General features: G+C 42.0%; 1 long non-coding RNA gene across 1 annotated transcript; it reads right to left on the reverse strand.

The window, feature by feature from the left end:
- Positions 1–4,574: 4,574 nt before the first annotated feature.
- LOC115667459 (uncharacterized) lies at positions 4,575–5,478 on the reverse strand. The gene is made up of 4 exons (XR_004004051.2): positions 5,364–5,478; positions 5,213–5,275; positions 4,998–5,130; positions 4,575–4,655 (listed from the first exon to the last, which is right to left on the reverse strand). It is a non-coding gene; the product is annotated as an uncharacterized LOC115667459 (long non-coding RNA).
- Positions 5,479–8,905: the final 3,427 nt, after the last annotated feature.

The following is an 8,905-nucleotide window of genomic DNA, read 5'->3' on the forward strand; positions in this document are numbered from 1 at the left end:
AGAGGAGGTTGCGAGCGGGAGGAATTTTGAGCGGGACGAGCGAGGGAGAGAGAAACCGGGGGAAAAGCGTATTTTTGAGCAGTAGAGGAGGCGAGATGACGGAGGGTTAACGGAGGACGGAAGAAAGAAGGGAAAGAAGTCAGATTTTTTAATAAATCTGATTTGTGGGCCCGCTTGCCACGTGTCACGCACCCAACGGAGTTGTGTATTGCTGACGTGGAGTATTCCACTCATGCAATATTTTCTCATTAAACCGGAGAATTCGGATCCGAAATCACTTCCACCTGAAGCGCTATTAATGGTTCCAGCTCTCAACCAAAAGCCACACACACAGCAACCCAACCTTCATGGAGCAGCAGCAGCAGCAGCAGCAGCCTCCGACCACCGCTGCCACCACCGGCACGCCTCCCCCGCCGCCGCCCTCGGCTGAGAACCTCCCCCCCGCCGCATCCTCAGCTCTCCACTTCCTCCTCCTCCTCCTCCTCTTCGCTCCCGCCTCCGGCTCCCGCAGCGACTTTCTCTACTTCCACCGAATCCATTCCCGCGCCCCAAAACCCTAACCCAACGCCCAAACCCCCGAATCCACCGGCTCCGCCACTCCAGCAGTCCGCGCCGTCGGAGGACGGAAGAAAGAAGGAAAAGAGTCAGATTTTTTAATAAATCTGATTTGTGGGCCCGCTTGCCACGTGTCACGCACCCAATGGAGTTGTGAGTATTCCACTCATGCAATATTTTCTCGGTCGAAACCCGGGAAAATACGATTATCCGAAAAATGGGAGTGAATATTGTTTTTCTAACTAAAATTTTATTTTGTTTGACCAAAAAAGAACTAAATTTTTATATGTACGATTTAAAGTGCTCTCAATTTTGTGCTATGAAATCAAAGCCTTCAAATTTTTCTATTTCTACAATCGAATTTTTCGGTTAACCCCTCTCGCTGCGTCGTCAAATTAATTAGCTACCTACATTGCTGACGTGGCAAAAAAAGGGCATACGGTATCGATATGGCATCAATTAGAGAAATGAGCAAAAAGGGAAAAAAGAAAGACCCTTAATTTGTTAAAATATATTATATCGTGTAAACAAAGCATTTGATTGCAATAAAAAAGAGTAGAAGATTTGTGAGAGACAACAAGAAATGCTTTCTTGGAAGCAAAGGACATGGTATGCTTCCTAAGTCTTTGACTAGTTGTTCGGTTTTTTTTTTAAATTTCCATTTAAATAGATTTCAGATTTCGTGTCGGATTTCTAGGATATCTAACTCCACAATAATAAGCTAAGGCTAAATTTTCCTTCTTGAAAGTGCTCCATCAATTTTTTTGTTCTTGATTTGAGTAATTTTTTTTTTGGTCAATGATTTGAGTATTGACTAAGCAGCTAATTGCATGAAAAGCTAGAGAAAATATTGCGTACCTCTTATGATTCCATCGTGGAATAATCCCAGTCCTAAGGTCGCGATACGTGTCTGAGAGGACCCACCGTGCCAGGCTCCACGGCACAACTAAGCTAAGAATTTTGAAAAAAAAAGCAAGCGCCCTCTCTCTCTCTCTCTCTCTCTCTCTCTCTCTCTCTCTCTCTCTCTCTCTCTCTCTCTCTCTCTCTCTCGTGCTCCTCATCTAATTTCCAGATTTGCGTTTCTCTCTGTGCACTCCGTCTCCCTCATGTTGTGCCGACGCCTACGCCGACGCCTACACCACCTTCGACGAGCGACGCCGAAGCCTACCCTCCACCTCCGCCCTAGCCTCTGACACCGACGCCGACGCCTCCGTCCTAGCCGTCACCGGACGCCCTGGCCGCTGCCCTAGACATCAACGCCCCTCCACCTTGACATGCTTTGTAGGCATCGCCTCCGCCTTAGCCGACGTCGACGCCAACGCTGCCTTCGACAAGTGAGGTCCGCAGCCTCCGACGAGCGTGGTCCGTCGCCTTCGCGCCGACACCTCGCTCCAGCCTCCGCCTCCGCCTTAGCCTCCAATGCCGAGGCCTCCGTCTTAGCCGAGGCCGTCGCTGGACGCCCTAACCACTGCCCTAGGCATCGACACCTTTTGCCTCCGCCTCGACTTGCTTTGTAGGTGTCACCTCTGCCCTAACCAATGTCGATGCCACCCCCAACGAGCGAGGTATGCCGCTGCTCACGAGTGAGGTTCGTCGCCTCCTGCAAGTGAGGTCCACCGCCTCCGACGAGCGAGGTTTGTCGCCTCCATGCCGACGCCTCGCCCTAGCCTTCGCCTCCGCCCTAGCCTCTGATGCCCTAGCCGTTGCCCTAGGCATCAACGCCCTTTGCCTTCACCTTGACTTGCTCTGTAGGCGTCGCCTCTGCCCTAGCCGAAGCCGACGACGTCACCCTAGCCGTAGCCAACACCTCTGCCTCGACACCCTGTGGTTCTCACCGTAGTCGACGAACCATGTTGCCGCACGCCCCTGCCTCCGCCATAGTCTCGAGAGAGGTACATATGTACTCCATTTGATTTATTTCTCGTGCTAGATTTGAATTTGCTATTGCCTGTTGATTTCTTGGTGTCGAATGGGTCTATATCCGAATGGGTCGATATTTGCTCCTTAGCTCGCTGCTCACCGTGTTTGAAAAAATGCCTAAGCCAAATCTGTTCAGTGTTTGAGGTTTTGAGGTTGCTAGGCCAAATGGAGAGGGTAGTGCTTGCGAAAATTTTTCGATACATCATAATGAATGGTGTGCTGCATCGCATGAAGTGTAACTCGCTGTATAGTGTTTGAGCTCCATAGAATGAATGGTATTGCATCACATATGAATAGACAGGGTAGTGCTAGACCGAAAGCATGTATGACCGAGCTAAGTATGAATGATATATTTCTATCCAAAAGAAAGAATGGTTGAGGTTTTGACATTGCTAGATCGAAAGCATCTCCTATTCTCCACATAAATTATGAACCATTGTTGGACCGTCTATTCATTAGAGAGTTTTTGCTTTGTTGGCATAATGGCCTTCGTGTATATGTCTTGCTATATCTCATCCAATGGACTGAATTACAAGAGATTGAAATCGAATTGAAGAAAATGGTAGTGCTTTGGTGCTATGATGCCCCCATGAGGTGCTAAAAGTAGGTTGTCGTCTTGAAGGATATCTGGTAATAAAAAAGAAAATACATGCTGCTGTGTGGCTGTCCTCGTTCACTATGTACCTAAATCTCGATTTGATGTCTTCTGGAGACAAAATCCATACACTCTGAGCTTTCCAATGAGATGTGATTGACCTTAATGTGACATCAAATGATGGGACAGATGGGATTATTTATGTGATGGCAGAATCTAGAATATGGTGTGAAAGTTACCATGAGTTGGAAGGGTGTCACATTATTATAGGGCATGGTGTTATGTACACATGGACTATTGTATTTGTATATTATGTCATGTATTCGGTACGTATGAGATGTTTGGGCAATGTGATGTGGTGCCTACGGACAATGAACCGTGGATGCCCTGACGGTGGATGTGTGATTATCAGGAGGCGAATGCCTTGGCTAAAAACCAAGATGCCCTGGAGTTTGGGATGCCCGCGACATTCAACTCGTGGATGATGCCTTGGCTAAAAATCAAGATGCCCCGATGAAGGGATGACCTGCGGTCTGGGCGCCGTGGAAGTCCGGGTAGTAATCCAAAAGTAACCTGCACGGGCCGGCTTGCCCCCGATTGAACCGTGAGATGGGGGTGGACCCAATGACATGACATGAATGCAATATGATGCGTGTGGTACATGTGATACATGCTAGCTTGATATGGTTTTCGAATGTGTTACTAATCATACTTGTTTACCTAAGATGCATGTCACGTAGGTGTGTCCTAGGAATCAAGAGTACGTTAGATAGGTCAGTTTATAAACTTGCTTTATCTCTTGTTGAGGTATTGCTTACTCCCGTTGACTTACATTTTTCGGATAGCTAGAATGAACGTTTCTCCGCTGGCTCGTTATGGATCCCCTTTCTATTTTGAGTGTACTTGGGATGATCTTACGATTCCGGGGTCGAATTTACTGTATACTCGATAGGTATCGGTGTTGTGGATTGATGTTGGATGTGCATCGATGGTGCTGTACCGTTTTATGGCGTGGTATGTCAATCGAGGTGGTGAACTGTTAGGTCCCCTGCAATTCATAGACAATGGCGATGATGGTGGTAGCAAGAGTAGTGGTTCGAGCGAGTACAGTGATCCGGAGGAACTCAGCGATCCTTAGATGGGTGGTGGTAGCGTATGCTGGATGGGGAGCCATTTCGGAATTCCACGGTTGTCACTTTTTGGTTTAAACTACGACGACGGGTGTTGATGGTAGCGATGACACATGTATAGGGTCACTTGGTAGTAAAGGGGAGCTTATATCTTTTTGGTCCTCCCAGTGTTAGTCTTTTGGTTGTATTGCCCGTGTATGTAAATAAGGAAAAGAAATGGAAGAATGATATCCCCGTTCAGTCATGTTGATTGTGCTGTTTGGGCCAAATCCCTGTTATAAGTGCTATCCTAAATGTGAGCTTCCGCTTGTACGATAACACTAAGGAAGATTAAAGAACCGCGTTAGTAGGGTGGCGCGCCTGGGACGTCACAGCTTCTGCCCAACGAGATGTTGAATCTGCCATCATATGGACGTTGTACCCCATATTTCTGAAGTACTCAGCTATTGTAATACCTAGCAATCCATACAAATAAAAGTCAAGAATCATTCAAACGTAGTCTTCAGCAAGAACTTGAATTAGTCTTAAGAATCGACAAGAAAAGAAATGACAAAAAAAGGAAACAATCATGCGCGCAGAACAGGATACTTTTTTTCTTTATAGAGACCATGTTAAGTTTGTCCTCCATCATTGAAAAATGACATCTTAACAAACTACAAGCAATGAACAATCTCTAAATATTCAGATGAACTATCAGTTCTAAACTTTGGGTGCAAAGCATTGCCAACCTATTTCGAAAACTTTACTTCTACAGTAACCAAATCAAGCTAACCATGAAAGCTAATAAACACAGTTACCTGTATATATTGATGCCTCACGAGCAGCCACAGGCATATTAGAAGTGTTTGCCACAAGAGTTGTACACTTCATAACTAACTCTTCACGACCATCAGGTAATGTCATTATCAATTGTGGAAAATCCATAAGGACCTGCATCATGAGAATTTTACAAACTCACGATCTTTCACGTGCTAACAAAAATACTTCTTTTATTTGATGGGATGATATGCACCTCAGCCATTTCGTTTCCACGTTCCCCACAGCCAACATAAACTACAGCTTCAGAGTTAGAGTACTGCAAATGAGTCAAAAGTATAAAAAGTCAATAAGTAATAGCATCAGCAATACAATGAAACTACAGATACAATTTCAATGAAGATCACCTTGGAAAGAGCGTGACTGATAACAGTTTTGCCACAACCAAATGCCCCGGGAATAGCATAGGTTCCCCCAACAACGGAAGCGAAAAGTGCATCAAGTACACACTGTCATGTGACAAAAATGTCGTGAATGAAAATATACCAGACGAAAAAAGACATCACGATATGAAATTAAACTTTCAATTTGTTACCTAACCAGTAAGCAAATGGGTATCTGCAGCAAGCTTTGATGCAACTGGCCTTGGTGTATGTACATGCCAAGTCTGAAAAAGACCAAATACCAAACTTTCTCATAAGGTTTTAAGATTTACAAACTTATACTTTTAGTTGCTTTCTCACACCTTGGAACTCTAGCTCCAAAATAGTGTCCTGCAATTACATATAAATTAACAAAAGTAGATCCATAGCTGCATACTGTCCAACGATAATGCAGATGGAGATTCCATGTCCAAAGAGAAGTCTCTCTTCAATCAGCCACGGAAATGTTTCAAACATTCAGAGTTAACAGCAAGGTCTAATTATCAAAATGTCTACAACGAAGTGAAGTCCCTTCACAGAAAGAAAATATCACAATAACAGCTCCAGTAACGTTAATAATTTAGATCCCTATTACCAACCCGAGGGTAACTGCTTCAAATTTCAAGGTCAAGCTATTTTACCTCTTCATGACAAGAAGTGGCGGGAATCGAAGTCGAGCTCATCCACAGCGAGCTACAAATTCAAGCCTATACACAAGAGAGAGAGAGAGAGAGAGAGAGAGAGAGAGAGAGAGAGAGAGAGAGAGAGAGAGAGAGAGAGAGAGAGAGAGAGAGAGAGAGAGAGAGAGTTCCTCCTCCTCTTAGAGAGAGATAGAATTATGTGTTACTTCGGCCAATTGATATTTCTTCCTTTAGAATCGTTCAACTCAGTCACCCTAGGATGCTGAAAAGAGTTTGATAACTCCTTCACAAAGGAATAACCAATTTATTTACATTTTACTAAACAAATGCCAAGATAAATGTCTCAAATAATCCCATGAGTAAAAAAAACAAGTTGTACCTAACTCAAAATGGTTCCATGAGATCTATTATGATGCTCCAACATCTATGCAGAAGCAACTATTAATAATAAATATTACAATAGTAACAATAAAATGAAATAACACTGGGATCTAAAATGATTTCATAATAAGCACCTGACTAGTGAATGGAGAAATTCCATTCATAATCCCTGGTGGCATGGTGTATGGTGATTGCATCTACATATAATAAATTTGTCACTACTAATTTGTTCTCCAAGATTATTCTCATTCATGTATCTAATAAGTTCAGCTATTAAATACCTGATCGAGAAATGGACAAAATCCACTCATAATCCTCGGCGGCATAATGTATGGTGGCTGCTGCATCCATATAAAAAAATTGACCAAATTAGTAAAATGTAAATGCAAATGGAAGACTAAGAGCGACATACCTGATTATGAAAATTTAGATTTACTCTAGGACCATCAATATTGCTAGGATAAAAGGCACTTTGAAATTGATTTGAATTATGTGAAAAATTTGGAAATGAGTTCCATCTTGTATTGCTTGAACAACCAACTCTACATTACAAAGTAATAAATATGTTACTGGCATCATGTGACATAAGCAATAAATTTAACTAATCATATTAAGTAGAATAATATGCCACTCACCTCGACTTTCTATTCGCATTGGAGGTGTTCCTTTCTTAGATTTTTTCTTTTTTTCTCACTTGAGCTTTTAAGCTTCCCATAACTTATTCCCTTTGCTTTCCTTCGATGGGGTTCCAATACCGAAATCTCGCACAAAGAAGCTTCATTATCATCATCATCACTAGCATCATCAGTCACAACCCTACTCGATTTGTATGATAAAAGTTTAGCCTTCATTTTTTCTATGCTCTTCGTCACTATTCTCATAGTATTTGCATCTTCGGCTCCCAAACTCATCAGTTTAAAGGATTGATGTATTAACGTGGTAAATCGATTAAATTTAGATGAACCCGGTGCCATTTCATGAGATTCATCATTCACAATCCCTTATTTGGCACCCTTAGTCCATCTTTTCAAAATATAGGGAGATGGAATACCCGTAACCAATGATTTTTCACCCAACACTTTCAAGGTATAGCAACACAAGCACCATTTTAATTCAAATAATTTACAATCACAAGAAACTAAAGAGTTTGCAAGGTCAAATTTGACAACATATCCACTCCCATTTAACTTCCCCTTTAACTTGAGAGTAAAAAAATAAACCGATCCATCAAATGCTTCACTTGAAATACATTGAGAGACACTTTGCATGAATTCATCATTGAACCATTTAAAAATGGTACGGGTATACATTGAAGTAGCATGCATCAAGATGTCATTATCCAAAATCACCAATTTGGGATTCCCTCGACTACTGTAATCATCTTGAGTTTCAATTTCTCTCATGTGCTTCACTTGTTCTTCATAGTGGTGGATAAACTCTACAAGAGTCAATGTCTTTGACGACATATGTTGGAAGACATTATTGGTGCTCTCACTCCTTTGGCTGGATCTTATACCACATGTAAAAATGTCACGACCAAAAGGTGAACTCTATTTGTGTCTAATGTCGTATAATCTCCGAAGCCAAGTGCTATTTGTAGTACCCCACTCCTTTTCCATTTCCCTCCAAGTAAATTCAAATTCTTCCTCCGATGTACATCTATACATAAGCGCTAAGAAATATGTATTCTTAAAACCCGACTTATGGTAAAGATGTGGGATGTTTTGGTTGGCATTTTTTCTAATGTGCCAAGTCCATAAACGGTGTTGTGTATTCGGAAACACTATTCTAATGGCTTTTGCCATGGCTTGGTCTTGGTCAGTGAATATGGTTTTCGGAGCCTTATTTCCCATAAACTTCAAAAAAGCCTCAAATAACCATACAAATGATTATGTAGTCTCGTCCAACAAATATGCATAATTGAACAAAACATTCTTCCAATGGTGATTAATCCCAACAAATGGTGCACATATCATGTTATATTTGTTGGTACGATACGTTTTATCAAACACTAGCACATCACCAAATCAGTCATAATCAAATTTCGACATGCTATCTCTTCAAAATAAATTTGTCATTCTACCATCTTGATCTACTTGTACAGCACATGAAAACATTGGATTTTGCATTTGCATTAAATGAAAATGATTTAGAACACTTTGACAATCTCCCCCACTTATACCATCGGATCTTTTCGTTTGCAAATAATTTTGACAATCATGCAGGTTAAAACCCAAGTTTTTGCTTCCTCCTGCTTCATTTGCTAAAAGGTTAGACGTCGTAGTCCCCCCAATGCCGGTTTTACTCATATCAACTAAAACACTCTTGCAAGTATCAAACATGATTTTTCTACATCTAATCTATGCTTTTGATCATCTGGAATAAAAGCATGATTATGATCAGAAATATGCTTCACAGCTTCATAGACACCATTGTTAACCTTAAATTTGATACGAGCAGGACAGCCACATCTAACTTCATACCTCTCAAATTTCTTTTCTTGAT

Source organism: Syzygium oleosum, unplaced genomic scaffold (genome assembly GCF_021117445.2).
Source record: "Syzygium oleosum isolate NSW1041296 unplaced genomic scaffold, Sole_v2.1 Sole_v2.10, whole genome shotgun sequence".
NCBI lineage: Eukaryota > Viridiplantae > Streptophyta > Magnoliopsida > Myrtales > Myrtaceae > Syzygium > Syzygium oleosum.